This window comes from Mus musculus, chromosome 1 (genome assembly GCF_000001635.26).
Source record: "Mus musculus strain C57BL/6J chromosome 1, GRCm38.p6 C57BL/6J".
Lineage (NCBI taxonomy): Eukaryota > Metazoa > Chordata > Mammalia > Rodentia > Muridae > Mus > Mus musculus.
The window spans coordinates 120673152-120700359 of NC_000067.6; the positions used below are offsets into that span (position 1 = coordinate 120673152).

Below are 27208 nucleotides of genomic sequence, written 5' to 3' on the forward strand. Positions count from 1 at the left end.
AGATAGGACCTGTGGCCAATCAGAAGGAACACATCTGGCTAAAGGGGTGGGTTCTAGCTGGGTCGTGGCATCTGCAAATCAGCACTGGGGCAGCTGAGACAGGAAACTGACAGGTTTGAGACCAGCTATGTGGAGAGACTGTGTCTCAAAATGTGCAGAGGTGATTCCTGCTAATTCCCTTAGTTTCCTGGGCAATGGTGGACAACTGTGGCCAATTAATGGCTATTTTAGGTGAAGTTGACTATCTGAAATTTATGTGAAACTGTTCAGGTTTTCAAAGTTACCAGGTCAAATTGAATGGCTTTTGTACTCCTGTCTTGTTCATGGTGCCCGGCTGAGGCAGCTAGACAGCACCTGGTGCAGAACTAGGTTAGAGACCCCTCTTCTGAAGCCATGATAATCTCCAGAGGAGACTCCAGCTCTAGAAAAGCCGCGTTCCTGTTACTGCCATATTTATAATCTAGGAGGTTGAGGTCTTAGGTGCTTATATATCTGGGAAGAGGTGACTTGAGGGCCTTGGAAAATGGCTTAGCCTGTAAAAAGCTTGCTGTCCAAGCACGAGAGACTGAGTTTAGATTCTCAGCACAATGTACAAAGCAGGGCATGCTTGTGTATGTCACTTCAGCACCGGGGGTGGAGACAGGATGATCCTGGAGTTAATTGGCCAGCCAGTCTAACTATCAGTGTATACCAGGCTCAGTGAAAGACCTTGTGTGTCTCCCCCCCCCCCCAATACAGTGGAGAGCAACGGAAGAAGGCACTGGATATCAACCGCCATGACATTCAGATAGACATGTACACACACTAACATCCCTTCCACATATACGATTCTCCCTCTCCACAAGGTGTCTTATCTCAAAAGGTCAAAATAAGGTATCCATTGGACTGGAGACCTACTTTAAACATGACTATGTGTCTCTACCTCCGCCATCATGTTGCCTGCCACCACCACCACAGGGCCCATGTCAAATCTAATATGTAGGAATCTAGATCACAGCAGTCAGTGCAACTCCATCACTACCTTGCTGGTTGATCATTGGTAGGTCAGCTATTGCCTTCTGCCTCAGTTTCTCTCAGCATGGATAATTGCCTAGGATAATTGAGAATGCAATAAGATCATATAGAGAATCATCATGGTGCCTCACCAGACTGAGTGTTATCAACTGTGTTTGTTGCTTTTTATTATTATTATTATTCTCCAGTTTGGGTGACAGAATATTAGCTACAGGGTGATCAGTAAGGGTCATCCAACCAGCTTGCATTGCAGAGAGGGAAAATGGACGACAGAATGGAAAGTGAGTACTGAGGATAACAAAGGTTGGGATTGGCTATGATATACCAGCTACTGTCCAATGAGACCCAGCTTCTCTTGTATTTCCTCCCCACAGAGCCAATCAAGAATGAGCTGTTTGTGGAATGACTAAATGGACTGGCACTCAAGGAGGAGATGGCTGCTCCTGACAAATCTTTGTTTCCATTATACTGCATCCTTACATCATTTACACACACACACACACACACACACACTCAGGCTTCACACTGGAAGGAGAGAACTGGCTTCCATAACTGTCCTTTGACTTCCATGTGTCTGCACTCACAAGCTGTCCTTGACTTCCTCCCCACCCCTTGCTCTTTTTCTTCTTCCATTCTTTACCCCTCCTTTCTTCCTCCTTTCTCTCTTTCCTTTGCTTGCCCCTTTTCTTCTTTTCCACCCTCCTTCTCCCTGACCTTCAGCTCACTGAAGGTTACTTAGTTCACCCCATTTTAATTGACCATCTACTTGCTGAAGCCACGATCTTCAGGCACTGTGATAGGCATTAGGTATAAAAAGATGGAGCAAAACCCACAGACCTCTCCTTTCCTGTTGCTTGCAGACTATTGAGAGAAGCCTTAATAGTCAGTTGATTTAATCAGTTCAGTGATAGGCACAATAGTGAGTAATGAAGCAATGCCTGTGGGAGGCAGAAGGCAGAGATGGGATCTGGATAGGGCCTGCCAATGAGGGCTTCCAAAGGGCATGTGTTGGAGCTGTGAACAGAGCCTACCAGGTGAGAGTGTGGGTTGGGTTTGAGAAGGGTGTAGGCTTGAGGAATGGAGACAGGATGTGTGAAGGTTCTGAGCTAACACAAGGGTAGGGTTTCCATCTGAGGGGAGCAGAGAGACCTAGAGAGATCCAGTAAGGTTTATCCTTGCTCCCCCATCACAATCACTGAGGATTGAGCCAAGTATCATGTGGGGATCAAGCACATGCTCTAGGAGCTACAACTCTAATGCTCTTTCTACTCTTCATTTTTGAAGAGGCTCTCACTAAGTTACCCAGGCTAGATTTGAACTTTCTCTGTTGCCTAGACAATAAGTCATCATGTCCAGAGGTCAACTTCAGGTGTCTCCACCTTGATTCTTTAAAATTATTTATTGTCTTAGTTAGGGTTTCTATTCCTGCACAAACATCATGACCAAGAAGCAGTTGGGGAGGAAGGGTTTATTCAGCTTACGCTTCCATACTGCTGTTCATCACCAAAAGAAGTCAGGACTGGAACTCAAGCAGGGCAAGGAGTAGGAGCTGATGCAAAGGCCATGGAGGGATGTTCCTTACTGGCTTGCTTCCCCTGGCTTGCTCAGCCTGCTCTCTTATAGACCTCAAGACTACCAGCCCAGGGATGGTCCCACCCACAAGGGGCCTTTCCCTCTTGATCAATAATTGAGAAAATGCCTTACAGCTGGATCTCATGGAGGCATTTCCTCAACTGAAGCTCCTTTCTCTTTGATAACTCCAGCCTGTGTCAAGTTGACATAAAACTAGCCAGTACATTTATCATCGTCATTGTTGTTATCATTGTCATCGTCATTGTCATTGTTATTGTGTGTGTCTCTGTTCATGATATATGTGCAGACATGTGAAGGTCAGAGGGGATTTTGTAAAGCTAGCTCTCTCCATCCACCTTGTCTTGGGTTTCAGGGATGGAACGGGGGTTGGCAGGTTTGTGCAGCACATGCTCTCAGCCTTGGCCACCATCATGCTGTGACTATAGGCATGCACTACACCTAGAGTTTGAATGTGGGTTATGGGGATCAAATGCAGGTCCTTGCGAGCTATGCACTTTGATGACTGGGCCATCCCCTACCCTTCATCTTGATGTTGACTACAGTGGAAGGCACTGCAGAGTCTTAGTAGATGTGTGTAGTAAAGAGATGATTGGCTATGCAACGGAGAGGATCCTCCCGTGGGTCAGGACTGAAGGAAGTTCAGGAAAACCATGCCCAAAGGGTCAAGACATAGGAGACAAAAGTGTCAGGATATAGACAATTGATAAGCCATGGTACATCTTTATAGAATGTCATCTCTCAGTGAGAAATCTCCAGGCTCAGGGAGGCAACAGCTTTCAGCTCCAACTACACAGAACACAGGGCTTTGAAAGCTGCTACCTCTTGTGCAGAATGGATTTCCTATCAGTCTTCACACAAGACTTAAAGAATGCCCACTGTGGGTGCAGCAAAAGCAGGGATCTCGGTACTGACTGGGGTGAGTCCTAAGTATGATGTTACTGGATGCAATATCTAGGGGACAGAGAAGATGAAATGTTTCTAGAAGTTCCCAAAGGACTTTAGATTGCTGTGGCTATAAAGATTTTGAGGGCTCCACCCATCAGCTCCACCCAGCTGAAATTGAGGGGTCAGTTTCTACTGAAAGTGGTGAACATGAGAAGAGGGCTGCATAAGCTTGGCTGCACTGTGTTTGTCTTTTGGAAGCTTGGGGCATGTCCATGGAGCATCAAAGCACAGCAATACTGGCCATTCCATCTACGTGGCATTAAATATTAAATGACAGTTGCTACAGCTTGGATGTAAAATGTCTTCCATAGGCTCATGAACTCTTGTTCCTTGGATGATGGTTCTGTCTTTTGGGAGGTTACAGAACCTATAGGACGTAAACCTTGATGGAGGATGGACATCGCTGGAGGCGGTCTTTGGGAATTTATAGCCTGGCCACACTTCCTGTCTTTCCTCTGTGATTCTTGTGTGTGGATGAGATGCCATCAGTCTACTTCCTGGCTACCAGCCCTGAACTCCTGCTTTTATGCCTTCCCCATTGTGATGGACTGTGTGTGCTTTGAAACTGTCAGCCAGAACAGACCCTTTCTCCTCTCAGTTGCTTTTTGTCAAGGTGTTCTGTCACAGAGACAGAAAAGGAACTGACACAGTAGTGAACTGTGGGGTGTGTGCTTGTGTGTAAAGGTGAGTGTGCATGAGTGTGAGTGTGTGTGAGGGTGTGTGCATTAGTATATATGAGTGTGTGAGTGAGTTGTGTGTGCCTGAGTGGGTAGGAGTGTGTGTGAGTGTGTTGTGTGTGTGAGGGTGTGTCTGTATGACTGTATGACTGTATGTATGAATGTGTCTGTGAGTGTGTGTACATGAATGTGTGTGGGGTGTGTGAGTGTGTAAGGGTGCATGTGCATGAGTATAAATGTGTGAGGGTGTGAGCATTAGTATGCATGAGTTTGAGAGTGTGTTTTGTGTGCATGAGTGTGTGTGAGAGTGTGTTGTGTGTGTGAAGGTGTGTGTGCATGACTGTATGTATGAATGTGTGTGGTCTGTGTGATTGTGTGTGCATGAGTGTGTGTATGAATGTGTGGTGTGTGTGTGTGTGTGTGTGTGTGTGTGTGTGAGTGTGTTTGTGCATGAGTGTGGGTATGTTTGTGTGTGTAGAGACCAGAGGTCAACCTCAGGTATCTCCACCTTCTCTTTTCATTATTAAAAATAATAGGTTATTTTTTTTGTTGCTTTTTCAACTAACCCACTATCAGAATACTAGGTGTAAGAACAACAAAGATTTTTAATTTTTTCTTTTCTTTTATTGGATATTTTCTTTATTTACATTTCAAATGTTATCCCTTATCCTGGTTTCCCCTCTGAAAACCCTCTATCCCATCTCCTCTCCCCCTGCTTCTATGAGGGTGCTAACCCACCCACCCACCCACCAACTCCCTCCTCCCTGCCCTGGCATTTCCCTATACTGGGGCATTGAGCCTTCACAGGCACCATTTAAAAACGTTATTTATCATCATCATTATCACCATCATCATCATCACCATCATCATCATCACCACCACCACCATCATCATCATCATCACTGTTATTGTGTGTTTTGTTCATGATATATATGTACACATGTGTAGGTCAGAGAGATTTTGTAGAGTTGGTTCTCTCCATCTACCTTCTCTTGGGTTTCAGGGATGGAACTGGGGTCTGTGTAGCAAATGCTCTCAGTCATGGAGCCATCTTTCCGGCCCACCATCTTGTTCTGAGGCAGGGTCTCTCATTTTTGTTTGGAACCCACCAACCAGGCTTGCCAGCGAGCCATGGGAATCCTGTCACTATCTCCTCAGCTTTGACATTATGAATGTGCAGAGTTGAGGCTGCTTTTTGATCCTCATGCTTGTGTGACCAACATGTTACCCGCGGAGCCTTCTCCTCAGCTTGGCTCAGGGATTTTCAGACAGCGGAGGAGTTGTTAGAACTATTATGCTATTCTGTGACACACACACACACACACACACACACACACACACACACACACACACACACACACACAAACACACACACACACACACTGAAAAATCTCACTCTGTAGCCAGGTGCACATAGGATGAACCCTTTGGCTTAATCCCTGCCTGCATGGTATTCTAGAAACCCAAAATACGTCTCTGTAGGCAGCCATTTGGTATTAGCAAACCGACTGATAACAGCTCATTTTCTGCCTGGCAGGTTTGACACAGGCATCTCCTCCTGTGCCAGCTGTGTGATGGTCTGTCCTCCACTTGTCTCACTCAGGGAGATGCTCTGGGGATGAGCAACTGACTAGGATTTTGCCCTGCTCTGCCCTGTCACCTACTGTGGGCCCTCACACTTGCCTACTGACTGGAGAGAAAGTGCCAATGAGTGCAAAGCTAAGTTCTCCAAGATTCAGGTAAAGTACAAAGCAGGGGGCAGTGCTTTCCTTTTTTCTTGTCTTTAGAGCAGTGATTCTCAGAACCCCTTGGGGATCCGAGGACCCTCTGATAGGGGTTGCCTATGGCCACCCTGCATATCAGATATCAACACTGTGACTCATAATGGTAGCAAAGTGACAGTGAGGAAGTAGCAAACGAAGTCATCTTATGGCTGAGGATCACTACAGGAGGAACTGTATTAAAGGGTTGTGTTAGGTAGGTTAAGAATCACTGCTTTTGAGAAAGAAAGAGAGACAAAGAGAGACACAGAGAGACAGTGAGAGAGAATAGGCAATATGTCAGAATGCACGTGGAGGTGAGTGAACAGAATCGGGGGTTGGTCTTAGGAGTCATCCATCATGGTTTTCAAACAGGATCTCCCACTAGCCTGGGACTCATGGTGTAGGTCGGTTAGGCTGGCTGTCCAGGGAGCCCACATGCCTCTGCCCTTCCATCACAGGATTACAAGTGTGCATCACCATGCCTGACCTTTTAGATGGGTTCTTGGTGCTACTTTTTAAAGGGGTTGCGTTTGAGTACTTCTTATTCTCATTACAGGTTCAGGAAGTTCACAAGGCTGCAAACACAATTACTGCTCAAGCTACTGAGCCAATGCTGTATCCATGACAGTATGAACAGAGAAGGAAAATGAAATGTCTGGGCCTGTGGATGGGCCTCGGTTGTGAGAGTGCTTATCTAGCATGCCTGGAGCCCTGGCTTCCAACCCCAGCACCACATAAAAGTGGCCTGGTAACGCAGGCCTGCCTGTATTCCCAACATTTAGGAGGTAGAGACATGAAGATCAGAAGTCCAAGGTCATCATTGGCTGCATAAAGAATATGGGGCTGGCTAGCCTGGGTTACATGAAACCCTGGCTCACAACAAATCAAAACAAGCAAAAAAGAAAATGAAATGCATGCAAAATTGCATTAATATGTACAAATATATTTATATCCAGATTTCTACATCCATATAAACGGCACTTTCAGGAGACTCATCTTGATCCAGGTCTGCTGCTTTTTATGCAGAATAATTTTTAATAATAATTCCACAACTCTTAGTAAACTTTCCAGTTTAAGTGCTTCTACATCTTTACATGAAAGGAATGTTAATTAGCGGTTCATCTTTGAGAGGAGAAATTGGCTAAATACTTATTTATTGTGGAGAAAAGGTGAAAGGTGATTGCCTCTGTTTCCTTCCTTCCCTCCCTCCCCCTCCCTCCCTCCCTCCCTTCCTCCCTCCCTCTCTCGATCACTATCTCCTTCCTTCCTTCCTTCCTTCCTTCCTTCCTTCCTTCCTTCCTTCCTTCCTTCCTTCCTTCCTTCCTTCCTTCCTTCCTTCCTCCTTCCTTACTTGTTTTTGGAAACCAAGTGTCCTATATATAGCCCAGGCTGATCTGGAAGGCACCATGTTGCCCTGGATGACCTTGAATTTCTGCTTCTCTTCCCTCCACTTCCCAAGTGCTGGGGTTGCAGGCATGTACCACTATGCCTGGCTTTGTGCGGTGCTGGGGACTGTACCTAGGGCTTTGTGCATGCTAATCAAGAAGTCTAGAATTTGAGCCATATTCAGTTCGTGGTTTGTTTCTTGAACTTAAAAACACATGATGAGGTCCTCTGAGCATCAGGGACTCATCTTTTGAGACATCTGCTTCCTGATGTGAAATCTTTCTCCCATCAACAGCCATATGAAAATTGTAGCCTCCACTGCACTTGTATAATTTCCTATGATAAACAACCAAGATGGATTCTAGTCAAGGCTACCTCCTGGTTCTACCTCACACAGCAAGACAAATGCATGGCCTTGGCCTGGAGCCGGGGCTTGTCATTTGCAGATGTCTTTGCTCACATTGACTATGGTATCCGCCTTCTCTCTATGAGCCTAGGACTTTCTGTTCTGGCACCTTAGCAGTCTTGCTCCCTGATTAACCCACCATCCATTGTGTTTGTCCAGGGAAGCACTTTATTCTGTGTGTTTCAGACTTACATTCCAGAAAGCAAAAGGATTCCTTCCCTATGCTTGATGATAATGGAGTTGATCCTGTGTGTTTCTCCAGGTCAACTGCTTTCCATAGACTGGGGGATGTATGACATCAAGTGGATAACACAAATGTAGGTCTTTGTACTTGTGTCTAGGTATATGCATGTGTGCCTGTGGGTTCATGTTCAGATGTGTGTGTGTGTGTGTGCACAAGAGATTGTCAAGGGACAACCTTGGACAACATTTTTCCAGTGTTGTCTACTTGGTTTTCTTTCTGAGACAGGGTTTCTCACTGGTCTGAAACTGGCAAGGTAGGCTAGGCTGGCTGGCCAGTGGGTTCCAGGATTCTGTTTGTCTCTGCCTCTGTAATGCTGAGAGAACAAGCACACACCACTACACCTGTTATTGTTTGTTTGTTTTCTTCTTTGGAATGAGCTATCTCAGCAGCCCAGGATTTTAATGTTTTAACTTTATTTATTTATTTATTTATTTATTTATTTATTTATTTATTTAGTGCTTTTGTGTCCCCCTGGGCCACAATATATATATATGTGGAGACCAGAGGACAAGCAAGAGGACTCAGTTCTCTCCCTGTACCTGTTGTGTCTAGGGATCAAACACATGTGACCAGGTTTGGAGGCAGGTGTTTTCACCCACTTATCCAGGATGCAGGCTCAACCCTATTGCACTTTAGTTTTGTGTGAGTGCATGTGTATTGGGGTCAGAGAGCTTGTATATGCACATGAGTGGAGGTCAGAGGACATCTTGCAGGAAATAATTCTCTTCTTCTAACATACAAAGTCCCTGAAATCCGACTTGCAGTTGGGCTTGGAGGCAGCCATCTTTACTTGTTGCGCCGTCTCTCCTCCTCACACATTGTTCTCCTTCTTTAATCATGAGTATTCAGACTGTAGGAGTGAATCTTTAGGAAACTAAACTAAACTAAGCATCTGGAGAAGCTTCCATATGGATATCAGGAACTGCTTACCTCAGGGCAAGCAGATCTGCTAAGATTGTTTCATTATAACTGGGAACTCCATTAACATCAGGGAAAAGGGAAGTCAGTTTCCACCATGTGAACTGGTGCGTGGTGCAGGAGTGAGCAAATTTTGCTGAGTTGGGACCTCACAGGCAAGCTTCTGTTGTTTGGTACCTTCTGTTCTTGCTGATTTGTGAGACAGGCCAGTTGAAGCCATCCTAACGCCAGCTTTATGAATATCTCTCTGATGGACCCACAAGTCTCTCCCGCAATGGCCTTATAAGGATGAACTCTGAATAGGATGTCCTGGGGTGAGAATCAATCCATAGTGAGGATGACTTTCCCCCTCCTAGGTCTCAACCTTTCATAGCGAGACGGGCAACCAGGACAGTAGGAAATGGAAACAAGCTATGTTTAGCCGAATCTTACATACCATAATCTCTTTACCATGGTCAAGCAAGGCAGGAATGCTCAGACTGATCGTTCTGGCTCAAATCCATTCCAGAGTGGAGTGATTTACGACTTAACACCATTCTTGATTTTTCCCTGAGAGTGAAGTTACATGACCCAAGCATAACATTAGTCTGCACCAGGCTGGGTGAGAATGGCCTTCTAAAGGGTGGTCTCAGTCTCAGACTCCCTCCAAAGTCCCAGCAAGCAGCCAGGAGCACTGCTGTTGTAAGAAGCTGACAGTCTGGTGAGTTATGAGATCAGAGGGAGTCTGGCCCAGGAGCCTCTGCTGTGTCTTCACCCATGAATCTTGACTTAACCCAAGCACAGGAGACACAGTCGATTCTACCTCTCTTCCTGCTCCGGTCTTGACCTACAGACTCCTCTGCCCTGTGCTTGATCTAAAAAGATAGTAAAGTTTTAGGAGGTTGGGACAGGTCATTTCAGCTCAGGCAGAGGAACAAAACCAAGGTAAAGCTGGGAGATTTGAATGATTAAAATCAATGAATATAGGGCTCGGGAGATGGTTCACTTAATACAGTGCTTGCTCCCACTAGCAGTTCAGATTCCCCAGCAAGCACACAAAGAAATCCAGGCATCATGTCCCTGCAAAGACTGGAGCTGGGGAGGCAGAGACAGGAAGATGCTGGTCCTTGTTAGCCAGCTATTGTGTCTGGATGGTTGAGCTTCAGCTTCAGTGAGAAACCCTGCCTCCATCCCAATAGGTGGAGGAGAAAGATAAAAGAAGACACCGGCATAGGCCTCTGGTCTCTATAGACACATACACTCATGCACACACATATAAACAAAATAAATGGATATAAAAAACCGAGTCCCTCAAAATAGTCCAAATTCCTCAAAACCCATCCAGCAAGACTTGTAAACAGGTGACTGAGACGCTGAAATTGCTTCAAGACAGATGCCTTTTTAAACAGTGTCCAGGACTCCCTTTTGGGGCTCCTCGTTGCACAGTTCCTCAAGCAGGAGGCACTTCATCTTCAGACATCTGCAGTTGTCAGAGAGGTGGTGTGGAGGCCCAGATGTGGAGTCTTGTGCATTAAAGCTCACAGGCAGATCCTGACCACCGTCTCAGAGGAAACAGTTGGCAGGCAGGTGGGGGGGGGGGGGAGGGGAGGAAGCTACGCTTCTGCAGACGCACCACGACCAGCCTCTGCCCCTGCTCTGCGGGCTAAACACTGACTACAAACTGTAATTTCAGTTCTCTGTTTTTCTTGCTGTGTAGTGCAGGCTGAGCTTGAACTCCCAGAGATCTGACTGCCTCTGTCTTCCGAGTGCCGGGATTAAAAGAGAGTTACTTTACCCCCACACGTGGCTTATTTTCTCAGCTTTTAGGAGTGACTAAGAGCTGGGGAAATGGCTCAGTCAGTAAGGTGCTTGCTGTGCAAGGGTGAGGACCTAAGTTCATTCCTCAGGACCTACCTGAAAAATAAACAAGCAAGCAAACGAGCAGCAAGGAGTGACGCAGCAGGCTCGTGATTCAGAGTTTGAAGAGATAGAGAAAGGTGGATTCCCTGGGGAATGGCCACCAGTGTAGCAAAAATGAGAAGTTCCAAGACAGTGAGAAATCACATCTCAGAAAGGAAGATGGATAGGTTCAGAGAAAGGACATCTGCAGTTGACCTTTAGCCTTCAAGTTTACATGCGCACCCACACACACATATACACACACACAAAACACACACACACACACACACACACACACACACACACACACACACACAGAGTGCGATTAACAGGGTCTTCTTCTCCTGTTTCCTTCAGGGGTAAAATTTCTTTTATCTCATCAAAATATAGCCCTGACATGGGCATGCTTGGTTAAATTTGTAATGTTGCCCGAAATGTCTCTCCACTTACTTGGCAAATTTGATGGGAAGGATGCTGGGACACATGACAGGGAGACACTGACAGCTCTCTGCTAATATGAACGGGACCAGTTTAGCACCTCTTTTCTTTCCCATGGTAGGCAAAGCCTCATGCTTAACTCAGACCCAAGTGGATTGCCCCACACAGCCGGAACCCTGAGGCGCCAGCCTGCCATTAAGAAGCAGAGTGTAGGTATGCAGTTCAGTGGTTGAGCAACGGTTTAGCATGCACTGGGTCCTGGATCAGATCTCCAATCCCCAAACCAAACCAACCAAACAAACCCATGAGTTCTAATGGCATCTTCATATTTCATTTCAGAGACAAAGGATTAGAAATGTTTAAAAACTGTAGCTCAGGGGACCTGGTGAGATAGTTCAGCAGCTAAGAAGACCCAAGTTCAGTTTCCAGCACCAATACTGGATGGCTTGCAACTGCCTGAAACACCAGCTCCAGTTGGCAGCTTCTTTGGGTCTCCGACGGCATCTACACTCACTTACATGCACATCTACATATTATTTAAAAATAAAACCTATTTTAAAAAACTAAGAATTATGGCTCAAGACAGATATGAACCTTTAATGCAGGTCCAGCCAGGAGTTTAGTGGAAGAAATCAAAGAAGAGAATTCACCAAGAATTCAGTTAGAAAGTCACACCATCTTCTTGTCAATTGTGATAATAAAATCAATACTGCTGAAGATAATGAGAATTTCGAGGGTTATTAATCAGTAAAAATATTTTCAATGGGTAAAGTCTTATCCACCTCAGGTACATGTTTTACCACTGGGAAGATGTGTGCATCTACATGAAGGTCAGATGGCAACTTTGGGTACTGATTCTTCAGGAACAGTCTACCGTTTTTGTATATATTTTTTAAGGCAGAGTATCTCACTGGCCTGGAGTTCATCAGGTAGACTAGGCTGGCTGGCTAGAAAGCCTCCCACGTCCCTCCCCCCCCCCCACCCCCAGGGATCCACCTGCCTTCATCTCCCATGTGCTGAGATTTCAAGCGTCTAGGACCATGTCCAGTCTTTATACACAAGTTCTGTGGGTAGAACTCAAGTCTTCATGTTTGCTTGACAAGAACTGTATTGATTATGTCAGCTCCTCAACCCTTTAATCAGTTTTATTAAGTATTTGTTTTACCATCCCCACTAGGGGATGGTAAAATTGTCTGAGGGGCCTTTGAGTTCTATGAACAGTTTTTTGATCAACAGCTGCTTGTAGCAAAAATCTTTCAGAGTTAGTGTAAAATCTCTGTCCTCACTGTTGGCTTAGTTCATCCATAATGACGCTCTGGCCATTAAAAACATCATTTAAATTAATTTCCTGGCCAATAGAATGGGAGTCCCTGGAATTTGAGCTATGTATGTTGCCTGGACCACGTTAGGGCTGAGGCAACTGGACCAGGCATGGCCTAGGGTACAAAGAGGTGGTGATTAATTTAGGGGTCAAGTGTTTAAACATCTGTCGCCTGTAGACTGCTTGCTTCAGTTCAGACACCTCTGCTTTGGAAGAAGGAGCCGGGAGGCCCCCTGCTGCCCTTATTTCCAGCCCAGTTGCCTGGTGCTCTGTCCCTCAGCTTCTCTGAGATACCAGCCCTAGGGAGACTGTGCACTGCAGTTTGTACCACCCTGTGGTGACTTTATGCTATGACATATGCTCCCTCCACTAGCCTTTCTATTATATGAGTGTCATCCCTCTCTACTGCTTGTTCCAAGGGCCATGATTTAGCTTCTTTCCTATCTCTAGACACTTTGGAGGGGCTCAGCCAATCCCGAGGTGGGTTTCCATGTCTTTAAGGACCCGAGAATCACCTGTGCCGGACTTTCACTGTCACCATGGTTTCTGCAAAGCTGATTAGTAAGGAATTAACCAGCACCAGACCAACCCAGAATGGGGGACTTCAGACGTGGCTCAGACGTAAGACCACTGGCTGTGTGAGAGTGAGGACCTGTGTTCCCATCCCCAGCATGTATGTAAAGAGCCGAGTGAGGCTGTGTAGGTGCCTGTAACCTTGGTTTTGTGCTGAATGGAGGTATGAGGATCACTGGGGCCGGCTGCCAGCTTAGCTCCTGGATCTGTGAGATATTCTGGTTCAGGGTCATAGAACAGGATCTGTAGTTGTCCCTTCTGGCCTCTGCATTCATATACCTGCATACACAGGAACTAGACATACATACTCCACATAGATAGAGCACATACACACTAATAAAATAAGCAAACTCCTCAAAACCCAGAGCACGCTCTAGCCTAAGCTCAGGGCAGCACCCCAAGTTCAACACCCACAAGAGGCTGGTGCTGAGAAAGGAAAGTGGATGGCCTCTGATGCCCACAGAAGTGTTTGCTTTTTCTCTCGCTCCACAGATCTCTCAAATGTTCTTTTTCCACACTGTACCCCCACCCCCAATTTTATACATAGCAGATGGTGTTCAAACAAGTCAAGGAGCAGAAGCTGCAAAAGGCTTAAAAGAAAAAAAAAAGACAGTGAAACTCATATATTTCTTCAAACGATAAGATGAACTACAGATGTTTGAGGACTGGAGATGGTGCCGCCTGCGACTGCAGCCCCACTTAAAAGAAGAGTCCCTTATGTTTAACGTTGGACAAGCCCGGTAGCTGTCACGGCATGATTTACGGAGGTTGTTTGTGAGATTTTATGTTACTGGGGACCTGGCAATGAAAACCTCATTCCTTCTGCCCATAGGCATTATCTCCTGGAGTCCATGGTGGACTCGTGGGGGTGAACTTGGCGCTTTACAGCCAGTCTGTGGTCCTCTGGCTTCCTGCGTTCTGACCAATGCTTCCCTTCCACCCTGGATACTAGAACTGACCCCTCTGTGGGGATCTGGGTCCTTGGAAGCGTCCTGTTCCTACCTGATACCTGCAATCAGATTACTCTCAAATTAAGCTTGACAAAGTTGTTAAAGGCGAAACAGTTGTGTGGCAGAATCCAGCTGCATATAGGAAACAGCTGCCTTCAAGGCTTTCTCCCCTTCTTCTTTTTAAGGAAGGAAAGCATCTCCATAGAATGTTTAAAATGTGAACATAAAGGTTATCTTAGAAAGGCCAGCAGAGCCTGTGATCAGAGAGTGCCATGGCTCTAGTAAAAGCTTCTTTTGGGGTGACTTCTTAGTCATAAATATCTATTACCCACTGAAGCCAGGAACCCAAGACCTTCTCCAAATGTAGATTTCATTCCCTGCCTGTGCCTCTATCTATCTTCTACAGTACAGATTCAGGGCAGGAGACTCAGGTCATCTAGCTTGGTGACTAGCAACTTCTGGGCCCCAAGGCTGGTCTTAAGGATTCTGAAAACACTATACCTTTTGGACATCCATGCCTATCCCCAGATACAGCTGTACACTCAGATTTTTAGGCTTCTTAAATCATGTGCACAGAGCCCTTCCTGCAGGTGGCCATGGAATTGGTATGAGTCCAGGCAGAGGCAGCGGGAGGAGCCCCCAGCCTTCTCTGGTCTCTGGAGCTGAAATGTGTGCAGCCTTTGAAGTTACCACAACTCAGGTGCCAGCCTCTCGCAGCAGCCTAAGAGGAGGAAATCTTTGCTTTTTCTAGCAAGGGAGCCAATTCCTAGGGCGCTGGATGTTTCCACTAAGCAAATCCTCAGAAAGCTATTTTCTAGAGGGTGAGGGGTGGGGGAGGGGTGCTGGAGTGCAGCGTGAAGGCAAGTTAGGTAGGAGGCAGCATGCACAGGACACCAAGGACCACAGGAGGAAGCCAGGAAGATAGTAAGGAGCCTTCAAAGTCAATGCTGCTGGCCAGGCTGAGATAGCTCAGCGGATGAAAAGTGCTCAATGCTCAACCCCAAGGACTGGAATTCTATCTTAGAACCTGGAACCGGTGTTTGGCATCCATTATATAAGCCCAGCCTCATAGGGAGGGAAGGTATCAGAAATGTCATGGATATGCAGTGCAGAGGCAGAAATAAAGAGAGACCTGCCTCACTAACATGGCAGAAGGGAAGATGCTACTTCTGAAGAGTCATCCTTTAACCCTCCCCCCCCCCCACACACACAGTGCACATCATGTACCCCTAATCCTCAAAATAAATCAATAAAATAATCTTAAAATTTTCACATCTCTGTGTTCAGAGGCAGGAGGATGGGAGGACTTTCTCAAATCTGATCTGCTTTCATGTTTAACACAGCCTTAACCCTTGGCTCTTCATCTTGACCCTGGGTTTCTGGTGAGAAGGAGCCACAAATCTAAGCCAGGATGATCTCATGGAGTCTTTGTCCTCCCTTCCTCTGTATTCACACAAAAGCCCACTGGGAAGCTCCTACAGCCACGTGATTCCTGCTCAAAGGTTTAGAGTTAAATGGTAAGCACACATTGTATTTTTATTTTATTTATTTATTTATTTATTTATTTATTTATTTATTTATTTATTTGGTTTTTCGAGACAGGGTTTCTCTGTATAGCCCTGGCTGTCCTGGAACTCACTTTGTAGACCAGGCTAGCCTCGAACTCAGAAATCTGCCTGCCTCTGCCTCCCGAGAGCTGGGATTAAAGGCGTGCGCCACCACGCTCAGATGTATTTTTATTTTTATGGTTTCAATTTCTCATGTACCTATTCTTTTTTGAGACAGGGTCTCAGGTAGCCCTGGTAGACTTCGAACTCCCTATGTAGCTGAACTCCAGAGGCTCCTGACTTCACTTCTGAAGTGTCAGGATGTGATGTGTGTGCAGCCACGCTCAGCTTGTGCAGAGCCATGGGTGGAACAGATGGCTTTGTGGATGCTCGGTAAGTACTTTACCATTGAAGCTGCATCTCCAGCTCTCGCCTTATACTGCTTTCCTTGGTATGGGAATTTTCCACTGTCTAAGTGAAAGTGATGGCTGGAGTGGGGAGGGAGGGTAGAGGCCAAACTGCTCTTGTGTCTGTAATTGACCAATAAGGCTATTGCCTCTCTGCTTCCCTCCTTCTTTGCAGGCTTCACTCTCCTCTCAGCCCATTTTCTCATCTTCAAAGACCAGGGGACTTTTTAAGATGATAGAAATGATTAAATGTCACTGGAGACAGTGTACTGGTTCTGTGCCTGCCACCCAGCAGATACTTAATAAACAGTGAGCATCCTGCCACCTGTGGGGAAACCCAGGTGAAAGAAAAGCCAGACTAAGGCTGGTGGGGGACACATGACTAGATTGCAGTACTGCATCATAGCAACCACAACCCGTGGTTCATGCCTATGGGGAATCTCAGTTAGATCTCAGGATCTAGATCAGTGGTTCTCAACCTTCCAATTTCTGGGATTCTTTATTAAAGTTCTTCATATTCTGGTGACCCCCAGCCATAAAAATACTTCTGTTGCTACCTCATAACTGTAATTTTGTTTCTTTTAAAAATAGTAATGTAGATATGTAATGTGCAGGACATCTGATATTCGACCCCCGTGAAAGGATTGTTCAATCCCCAATGAGGTTGAGACCCACAGGTTGAGAACTGCTGATCTAGAACCACCCTTGAGTCAAGCCTCTGGTACACCAGTGAGATATTATCTAGATTAGGTAAACCTCAAGGCTTGCCTATTAAGGATTTTCTTGATCAGGATTAATCAAGGTATTAATTAAAGTGAGAAGCCCCACCCTAAATTTGCATGGCACTTTCCTAGAAGTAGAGTCCCAGTGAAAAGCTTTTGTTTTTTTGCCTTCTAGTCTTTGTCTCTTTCTGGCAAGTGCCTCTGCCACTGCTGCTGCCACTGCGTCTGTTGACACCATCTTTCCTTGACATCAGAATCTGGTTTCTTTGGACTTTTAGCCTGGGCTGAAGAGCCATGACTATCCAAGAATCATCCATGCCCTGGGCATGAGGTTGGGATGGCTGAGGCATGTGGTTTCATGGACTGAGCAGCCCCTACACCTTCACTTTCTACAGTGTGAAGACAGCCATGGTTGGAGTATCTAGCCTTTATTGTGCAAGCTAATTGAATAAAGTTCCGTTTTTATATGCATTCATTTTATTGGTTTGTTCCTCTGGAGAAGCCTGATAGATACACATTCATCTCAGATAGCAGCATCACCCCCAAGGAGCTCCTTCCCACAGCCTGGCTGGGATCTGCCAGAATTTTTCTTCTGTCCGGGTTCCCATCTCCACATCCATCCCTTTCCTTCTCTGATTTTTGCCTTGTGGAAATGGACACACATTGCCACCCTTGGCTCCCTTTTCCTGCCTAAGCTGGGGTAATCCCAGCTCAGTTCCAGCTCTTACAGGCTCTCATTGGTTCACCAAGTTGTATTTTGTTGGAATTGTTACTTAGGTATGTTATTGCTTCTCTCTTTGGGGTGAGTAGAAGTTTGTTCATGTATCCCAAGGAAGAGTGCCACACAACACCCCTCCTGCCCTTGGCTCTGGTCCATGAGCCCCTTCAGGTTACTCACTGGTTTCTTTGATTGACATGTGAATAATGCTTAGTACTATTTGTTGAATGGATCTCCATCTCCTTCCACAATGTTCCTTCCTTGAGCATCTTTCATGTGCTTTGAGCTCTGTTCCCCAGCACACATTCCTGTGAATTATGCTGCACATGCTCAATGGGAGGTAGTCTCTATTTTGGTGCAGTTCTCACTAGCCACCCTTGTAGTTCTGTGCCACCCTTGATGTGTGTACAGATGGTGGTGAACTGGGAGAAGGGAAAGGTATTGAGCCATCATGGTTTACCCAGGGGCAGTTGCTCTCCAGTTCTGCCCATCCCTATGGGGCAGGAGGGGTTTCAATTCAAGCTGAGCCAGAGGAATGGTTTCTCACAAGGCTCTTCTCTGAAGCAAAGCCAAGCTCTATAAATATATGCTGTGCCTAAGGACAAGCTAAATCAAGAGTAAATAGTTGGTGTGATGGCTAGCTAGACTGGATTCATGAACTAGTGAAGCACACCTTGGGTGTGTCTGTGATGCTGTTTCCAGAGATGAGTAGTTGATCATGATGAGTCTGATCTAACGAGTCGATTAACTTACTGATGGATTCATAACATGATGAATATGATGGCATTATTGGGAGGTGGTGAAAGGTCAGAGGTGGGGTCTGGTTGGAAGAAGTAGGTCACTGGTAGCTTATCCTTGGGGGTTACATCTGTCCTGCCTATTTCCTGTATTTATTTTTCCCTGTTTTTTGTTCCCCCATGATATGAATTCTCCTCCTCTGACCCCTCCCTGTTGTAATAGACTAAAACTATGAGATACAGTAAACATTTATTTCTTTAACTTTTTTTCCCCTTGGGTGCTTGGTTGTAGTGACTCAAAAAGTCTGACTAATAGAGTTGGTTCATAAATCATTTCTGCTCTGCCCCAAATAGACTCTTTGAAAGTCTGAGGAGCCTCTATCCCTGTCAGGGTAGTTGGCATCCTTGTTGTGGGGAAGGAGGAGTTGGAATGCTGAGCTCCTGACATGTGCTATCAATGACTGACTAACCGAGCCAAGCTACTGGGGAGCTAACTCTTCCCCGTGGTGTCTCTCAGAGGACAGAGATGTTGGTGGTGAAGAGGATGGTGGTAATAGTGGAGTAAAGATGGTGATGGTGGTAGTGATGAGGTAATGATGCTAATGGTGATGGTGGTAGTGATGAGGTAATGATGGCAATGGTGGTGGTGATGGTGGTGATCACAATGATACCCTGCAGACAACCTGACTTTTCGGGCTGCAGCATAGGCCTAAGGTAACTGTCACATGCTTTCAAATGTATACTTCGGCTTAAAAAAAAGGACTGTACAGATGACCGCGCCCAGGTGCTTCTGCACTGCAGTGTGAGAAAGGCCCAGAAGGGGCACAGTCCACAAGAATGTTCGTTGCCCATTTTGAATCTCAAACCTTCCCCTACACAGGGTTCTAGTGAAAGAGCAAGGACTTCATCACAGCTGGTGTGGCCATTCAACCATTAGGTAGGCAAATCACGACCCTCCAATGGTATGATTTATGATAGGCCTCTGTGGCCTTTGTGTCTCCATCAGGAATAGTCCATTGTGAAAGTGTGGCTTAGGCTTGGCTTGCTGATGTTGGCAATGCAATTATGATTTAATTGATTAATAGGCATGGACGACTAGTAATTAAGGCAATACTTGTTAGCTGGGAAAAAACTCACATACCCAGCCTGTTGTTATCAGCCTACTGATGGAAGGGTGCCTTTGCTCCTGGGGATCATAGAGTCAGGGCCCCTTTGCAGGGTGAGTTATAAAGAAAACAAATGACACTCATTAACCTATTCCTGGGAACCCACATATTGTCCTTTCAGCCACTGTAAAAGGTAAGCTTTATTGATACAAAATTAGCCTCAAGCTCTGATCTGAAGGTGACCTGTCTAGGAGACAGCCTTCCTGGAGGTTGGCGTAGGTAGTCTATGTAAGTAGCCTTCACTGTCTTCCTGGGCTTCCATTGCCTTTTTCCTTCTTTGACTGTTGAAAACTTTCCTCTGTGGCTAACACTGAGGGACAATGTAACATGTAACTTCTAATTAAACTTTTCAATATGCGGCAAAATTGTACTGCATGAATAAGTAAAGGCTGCATAATGGAAGCCTATTAGCCAAGTGAATATACTCTTTTTAAGTCAAATTTCTATACCACTTTTGTATTATCTCCCATCAGAAGAGAACGTGCAATTACCAATTTTATCTTATCTGGGATTATTATGAAAAAGTAGTAAAGGAAACTTCATTCCAGGAGCCATAATGTGATTTTTGATTAATACGAGCTCTTATGTGACAAGAATATTTCTTTCCGGCCAAGTGTGCATTTGGCTTTCTGTGTGAACTGGTTTGAAAGCTATATCTCAGAGGAATGATTGTTCAGTAATTGAGCATATGTGTCTACATAGAGGTCAGACTTGCAGGGCATGCCAAAGCATGAGCAAGGCAGGTATTGTAGTCAGCATTGCCTGCCAACTTGACAATCTAACATCACTGGGGAAAAAGTCTCAGTTGAGTATTGTCTTTATCAGGTTTGTCTGTATGGGATTGTCTTGCTTGTTAGTTGATGTATAAGGTACCATTCCCTGGGCAGGTTCTCCTGGGCTAGATAGAAAGCTAGGTAAACATGATCCTATGAGCAAGCCAGCAAGCAGCATTCCTCCCTCCATGGTTTCTGCTTCAAGTTTCCGCCCTGATTTTCCTCAGTGATAGACTATGACCTAGAAGTATCAGCCATATAAATCCTTTCCTCCAGTATGTGGCTTTTGTTCAGAGTGCTTTATCACAATAACAGAAAGGGAACTGGATGAAAAGAGAATGGTTGGCTGGACTTCATAAGTACTAGTTTAAAAACCAAATGTACATGTATGTGGTGTGTGTGTGTATGTATGTCTGTGTATGTGTCTGTCTGACTACATATGTACCATAACTCAAGGATGGAGGTGAAAGCACAAGATCAGTGCCAATCATCTACATTATTTGAGTCAGGTTCTCTCGTTGTTCATTTCTAGCTTGCCTGGGAAATTCTGAGGATTCTCCTTCCTCTGCCTCCATTAAGAGTGCTAGGTTTACAGATGTGAACTACTGTACTGTCTGCCTTTACATAAGTTCTGAGGACCCAAACTCAGGTCCTCTGGCTTGACTGGCTTGTGACTCATCTCCCTAGCCTCCTACTCTAATTAGTTGGTTCTAAGCCTATCCAAAACAGCATGGATGCATGTGTAAGTGGTAAAAATTTACACAGAGATCCAGGTCACAAGTGCTTGCTGGAAGCCTCAGCCTGGGTCTCCTGCTTGAGTCAAGTCGCATTCTCTCTTTAAATTTTTAAAAAGTATTTATTTATTATATTATATGTTATGAATATTTTCCTTGCATGCGTGTATGTCCACCCTGTGCATGCCTGGTGTCTATGGAGGTCAGAAGAGGGTGTCATATTACCTAGAGCTGTAGTTATGGATAGGTGTGACCTACCTTATGAGTACAGGGAGTCAAATTTGGGTCTTCTGCAAGAATAAATGTCCTTAACTGCTGAGCCATCTATCTAGCTCCCAAAGCATATTCTTAAGGTATAAAAGGTACTTAAACACAGATGTCCATGATGTCAGCACCTTCTCCCATTCCACCTACATAAGGAAATGATTTGGTTCTGAAATCAAGTATTTTGAACTTATGCTCCTAAGAGAAGCAGACTAAATAACGTTGCTTCTACTCTTGACCTTGCATGGGAGTGACCTGTATATAGAACAGTCACTGGGGAAGTGTCAGGGAGGGGCAAGGAGGGAATTGTTCCAGTGCTCTGCAAAGAACCCAAGGAGGACAGTATCTGTCCTCACTTGTTTTCTAGAGGTGCCAGGGATTGACCTTCAGTGCCGGTGCCAGCTAATTTTGTCAACATGACACAAATGAGAGCCATCTAGGAGGACAGAATGCCAATTAAGGAAATCCTTCCATCAGACTGGCCTGCAGGCCTGTCTGCTTGGCATTTTTCTTGAGTGTCAATTGATGCGTAAGGAACCGCCCACTGTGGTTAGGGCCACCTCTGATCAGATGGTCCTAGGAGGTAGAAGAAAAGCAGCTGCTCACGACTCTATAAGTAAGCCAGTAGGTAGCATTTCTTCCTGTTTTCCGCCTCAGCTTCTGCCTGAGCCCTGCCCTGATCCCTAGCAGTGATCCATTGTGATCAGGATGTGTAAGCCAAATCAACCCTTTCCTCCTTGTCTTAGAGTTTTACTGCAATGAGCAGACACCATGGCCAAGGCAACTCTTGTAACGAACATTTAATTGCAGCTGGCTTACAGCTTCAGAGTTTCAGTCCATTATCATCAAGGTGGAAGCTTGGCGGTGTCCTCGCAGATGTGGAGGTGAAGGATATGAGAGCTCTATATTTTCATCCAAAGGCAGACAGGAGAAACTGGCTTCCAGGCAGCAAGGAGGAAGGTCTTAAAGCCCTTACACACAATGACACACTTCCTCCAACAAGGCCACACCTACTCCAATAAGGCCACATGTCCAAATAGTGCTGATCCCTGGGCCAAGCATATTCAAAATACCACATCCCCCAAGTTGATTTTGGTCAAGGTGTTACCCCAGGAGCAGAAAGAAAACTAGGCGGTTCTTGAATGGTTCTGTTTGGGACTATCACCTGCCCTGATTGTGCAAGAATCCTAACCCATCTGGAACTCTTCTTTCCTAGCTAGGAAGCAAAGATGTCACCTTCACACAAACTGTCTTAGTTAGCTTCCTGTTGCCATGCCAAATTCCTGAGGAAATTAAGTTAAAGAAAGAGAGACTGGTCTTGGCTCACAGTTTTCGAGGTATCATCTGTTCATATTTACAAGGGTGTTTCATTTCCAGGCTGTAGTGAGACAGAACATCATGGCAGGGGAGAATGTGGTGGGGGCAAAGCTGCTTACCTCATGGCGGTCAGGAAGCAGAGAAAGGGCGAAGAGAAGTGGAGAGAAGACTGAGACGAGGGAGGAAGAGAGGGGGAGGTCAGAGGGAAAGTGAGGGTGGATCAGGAAAAAGGGAGACAGAAGTAGGGAGAAGAAGGAGACAGAGAAGATGCAAAAAGGGAGACTGAGGGAGAGAGAGAAAAGGAAAGGCAGGGGATAGAGAAGGAGTGAAGAAGGAGAGAAAGTAAGCCGAGAGAAGAAGGAGAGGAAACATGGCGGTTGAAGTAGATGGGGGAAGACAGGAAGAGAATGTAGAAGGGAAAGTAATGGGAGGGAGAAAAAGAGGAGGTAGAGAAAGGGAGAAAAGGGGGAGAGAAAGAAAGGCACTGAAGATAAAAGATACTCCCACCATGGCATGTATTCAGTGACTGACGTCCTCAGATTAGGTCCCACTTCCTAAAATGTCTGCAGCTTCCCAGAAGCCTATTGAGCCCATACACCATGCACCCATGGTGCATGAGTCAGAGTCCTCAGGAGTCCCAATACCTCTGAACACTGCTACATCAGGGACTAAGCTTTCAACGCACACTGGGGGTGGTGCAGCTGCATTTCAATCCTAAAACACAACAGGCTTTACTGTGAGAACAGCGGGTGATGTTTTACATTCCGTTTCACCGTTTTGTTTTTGTGAGACTTGGTCTCAGGTAGCCTCTAAGGTCTAGCAGAGAATGACTTTGAAGTTTTGCTCTTCCTGCCTCCACTTCCAGAGCATCAGGATTACAGAAGCGTCCCAGCACTCTTGGTTTATGTGGTGCTGGGAATGGAAGCCAAGGCTGTGTGCATGTTAGACAAGTGTACCCTACCAACAGGGCTACAGAGCTGAGGGAGACAATGTTGTACCACACAGTCAAAACTGTAACAAGTGAACCATACAATCCAAGGAAGAGCACCTGGCCACATTCATCTAGACACCTTAGCTGCTCTGCGTTTCCTTCATGTTTGTTTCATCCCAGAGAAGCCTTGGTTGGTACAGGAACCCTGGTCTTGCTTGTTTCACCTCCAGCAGAGGTGGGGGTCACTGCTGGGGAGCCACACATTTGCTAAGAAAGTAGAGTGAGATTTTGGTAGAAGAATGAATACCTACAATAGCACATCACCTTTAACTAGTTTTCTTCTGGAGGTTTTTCAGAAAGAAAATAACCGGGACTGGGGAGATACTAGGTACTAAGTACTAAGTACTTGCTGTGTCAGTGTGTGATTCTCAGAACTCACAGGAAAGCAGGGAATGGTGTCTGATGCCTATAATTCTAGAGCTGGGAAGGTAAAGACTGGAAGATCGTTGGATCTCAATAGTCAGCCATTCTGGCCAAATAGAAGAGCTCCAGGCACACTGAAAGACCCTACGAAAAAAAGTGTAAAGTACAGCCGAAGAAGACACTCAACACCAACCTCTGGCTTCCACACACATGCACATACAAGTGCAACCTGAGCACACATGTCAGTACATGCCCTCCCCCATAATTATCTGGGCAAGCATGAAAGGTCTTGTACATGTAAGGATGTGCCCAGCAGCACTGTATGCAGAGCAGAAACTTGGGGTGAACAAAAACATGGTGAGGGAACCTTTGTTTAGACAGCCTGAGATGCATTTAAATTTTGGGATCCTGTCTGTCAGTTAAAGGTGATCTCAGCAGACCATCTAATGCTGTGGGACTATGTGGGGGTGGATGGGTGGGGACTCTGGGATGTTAGAGTATTAGTCACTTTTCTGTTGCTATGATAAAGGTCAACTTAAGGAAGAGTTTATTTTGGCTTATGGTTCCAGATGGATGAGAGTCCATGTCGTGGAGCAGAGTCCTTGGCAGCAAGCAGCAGGCATGGCGGCAGGATCAGGAAGCTGACAGCTCATTTTGAACCTAAAGCAGAGAGAGCAAGCTAGAAGGGACAGAGGGTAGAGGTCTTTAATCTGAAAGCCCAGACCCTGTAATGTCCTTCCTCCAGGCAGCCTGCAGCACCCAAACATCCCGACAGCCACATCTACTGGGGGCAAATAAATGTTCAAATGCCCAAGACCTTGGGGGACATTGCTCACTGGAACCTCCACATATCTAAGATAACAAACAATGAGGGGGGCTCAGCCAGTAAAAGTTCTTGTTGCCAAATTATGGGAACTGAGCTCAATAGCCTCGACTCACATAGAGGAAGGAGAAAACCAACTCATTCATGTTGTCCTCTGATCTTCACATACATGTCCTGGCACATGTGAGCATACAAACACACAGACACACACACACACACACACACACACACACACACACTCACATACACACATACATTCACACACATACTCATATACTCACAGTCTCTGATACACATATATTCACATATACACTATATATACATGCACACATACATGCTCTTTTGCACACACATGCATACATTATCTCATTCATACACACACACACACACACATATATTTACACACATCACACAACACACAAAATAAGAATAAAACAAATGTTTAAAAAAGTTATGTGTTTGAAAAAAGTCAATAATGCCTGGGAATGCGATTTAATTGTTTGGTCTGCTAGGAGGCCTGGGCTTTATTCTCAGCACCGTGTGAACTGGGCTTGATGACATACACCTGCAGCTCCAGCAGGTGGAGGCAGTGAGATCCAGAATTTGACGTCATCCTGTGCTATATAATCTGGATCGAGTCTGAAGAATAATAAAAGTTCCCATGAGAGCAGTGTGAGGTGGAGACTTCAGGGGTCCTTGTTTTTGTTTCTTTTGGAGTTGGGGATAGGACTCAGGGTGGTAAGCATTCTCTCCACCAGGAATGTTACCTGACCCCTGAGCTTTCTTAGGCTGGACATCATGCAATGCTATCCATAGAGGCCTACGCCTTTTTTGGTATATACTTGGGGTGCTCAGAAGTTAGCAGAATTCAGTGGCATTTCCAGCATCTACTTTAGGAGCAGTCCACTTCTGGCTGGCATGGGATAAACACCTTGCCCCACACAGTGACTACATCTGGTGAGACACAGGCCCTGAGAGTTAACTTGCTGTCTGGTGCACCTATGGCCCTAGAAACACCCCATAGTTCTGAGAAAACAGAGGCACTTGGAGGAAAGAGGCCTACAAGGCAGTGCGGGAGACCCCAGAACCCGGAGATGTCTTCCAGTGGACCCTGGGCCTCATCCCAGCTCGGCCACACGATTGCCAGGAAACAAAAGATGCCAGAGCTCACCACAAAGGGTAAGGGGTGGGCCCAGGCCGACCCGGCTCCTGCCTGAAGTGGGGTGGCACCAGCTTCTGCCCACTGCAGACTAGGACTTTAAAGGAGGAGGGATAAATTTACCCAGAGAGGCAGGGTAATTGGCTTCTTCCTCAGGACAGTTTCCTTTTTGAGGCAGAATGCTATAACTGGAAGGCCACAAACACTGGCTGGCTGAAGATAAAGCCACCAAGATGAGGGCGTTTGGGGGCCCCAGGTGTTGAGCCTTGTCATTAAGACCCTGGGCTGTGGTTTGGTCAGGCTTTATAAAACCTGTTCTGAATGCAACACTGGAAAGCTGCCAAGCTCAAAACCAACCTGTAGGTCCTTTTTATGAGGGGAGGCCAGAGCTGCTGGCCCTGTGACCTGACCTCAGCTGGCCTGCAGCCTGGCCAGTCCTCCCAGTCTGCCTTTCCCAACTCTCCCATAGCCACTTAGAATTTACATCAACAAAGGAAGCACCAAGCCATAAATACGCCAAGACATTTTTTTTCCTTGTGAATTTCTCAAGTTGTGTATGGTACACCCCCCCCAAATCTCATCTTTTCTAATTGTGAACCAATGTTTAAAATAGTATTTCTGCCATAAATTTTTGTGCCTGAACATGTGTGTAGTCACATTTATATGTATGTGCTTAGGTGTGTAGAGGCCAGAGGCCAATGACAAGTGTCTTCTTCAGTTGTTGTTCATCTTGTTTTGACATTGAGTCCCTCGCTTTTACATGAAACTTACTGACTTGGCTAGGCTGTCAAAGGAGCCTCCTTTCCCCACCCCTAAAAGCTGTCTTCACAAGTATGGGCTTCTCTCTCTCTCTCTCTCTCTCTCTCTGTGTGTGTTGTTGTGTATGCTTGGATGTATATATATTCCTGTGTGTACAGATGCATCTATGGAGGCCCAGAGGTTGATGGAAAGTGTCTTTCTGGACTGCTCTTCTAAGGCGCAGTTCATACTTGAACCCAGAACTCTTAAGAGTCATGCAGTCGGGGCTGGAGAGATGGCTCAGCGGTTAAGAGCACTGACTGCTCTTCCGAAGGTCGTGAGTTCAAATCCCAGCAACCACATGATGGCTCACAACCATCGTAATGAGATCTGATGCCCTCTTCTGGTGTCTCTGAAGACAGCTACAGTGTATCTACAGTGTACTTAGATATAATAATAAATAAATCTTAAAAAAAAAAGAGTCATGCAGTCTAGCTTGTGAGCTTGCTTCGGGGATCCCCTGTCTGTGTCTTCTTTCTGACCACCAGATTTGCAAGCGAGTTGCCAGGCAATTCAGCTTTTGTTTGAATGCTGGTGTTCCAAATTCAGGCTTTCATGCTTGCACGGTAGGACTTTATCTATT

At 45.7% G+C, this 27208-nt stretch overlaps 1 long non-coding RNA gene across 21 annotated transcripts in view; it reads left to right on the forward strand.

Moving 5' to 3' along the window:
* The window catches only part of 2610027F03Rik, a 148914-nt gene that overhangs the window by 58498 nt on the left and 63208 nt on the right, over window positions 1-27208 (forward strand). For 8 of the 21 annotated variants that reach the window (XR_878468.2, XR_387323.3, XR_387328.3 and 5 more), the window contains 5 exons: window positions 5767-5968; window positions 6549-6998; window positions 15450-15623; window positions 15892-16046; window positions 16958-17253. This is a non-coding gene — a long non-coding RNA (RIKEN cDNA 2610027F03 gene). The other 13 variants (XR_001779377.1, XR_001779382.1, XR_001779380.1 and 10 more) reach the window with 7 other exon arrangements.